This window comes from Penaeus monodon, chromosome 29 (genome assembly GCF_015228065.2).
Source record: "Penaeus monodon isolate SGIC_2016 chromosome 29, NSTDA_Pmon_1, whole genome shotgun sequence".
NCBI lineage: Eukaryota > Metazoa > Arthropoda > Malacostraca > Decapoda > Penaeidae > Penaeus > Penaeus monodon.
The window spans coordinates 1,042,604-1,043,063 of NC_051414.1; positions in this window are offsets into that span (position 1 = coordinate 1,042,604).

Sequence of the window (460 nt, forward strand, 5' to 3'; positions counted from 1 at the left end):
GAACATACAAAAAGGCCTTAAAGTGTAAAGTGAGTGAAGGAGGACCACTTACTTAGAATCTGGAATGCGAAGGGTCACAGCAGTACCCACGGTTACCATAAGTGGAGAATCTTTGACAATACTACCATGAAGAAATGGTAGTATGGTTTTTCCTTGTTAATTATTCCTCAAAGAGTAGGACAATGTCTGGTGTCTCAGAGCTTCAGCTGGAAGGCAGGTAATGGGTGCTTGTGTGTATATTGTATCTTGCTGAACGATTCACATATGTGCCTATTTTTTCAAGTTATTGTTGGTAAATTGATAAGAATCAGTAAATCAAAAGATAGGAGTTCAGTGTTGATCCTGTAGCATTGTTCCCATCGGGAGGAAAATCTTTGTTAAGCACAAAGCTCACACATTGTTTGTATATCTGTTGTCGTGAAATTAATAATGTTACAATCACAACAACGGTACAACAACA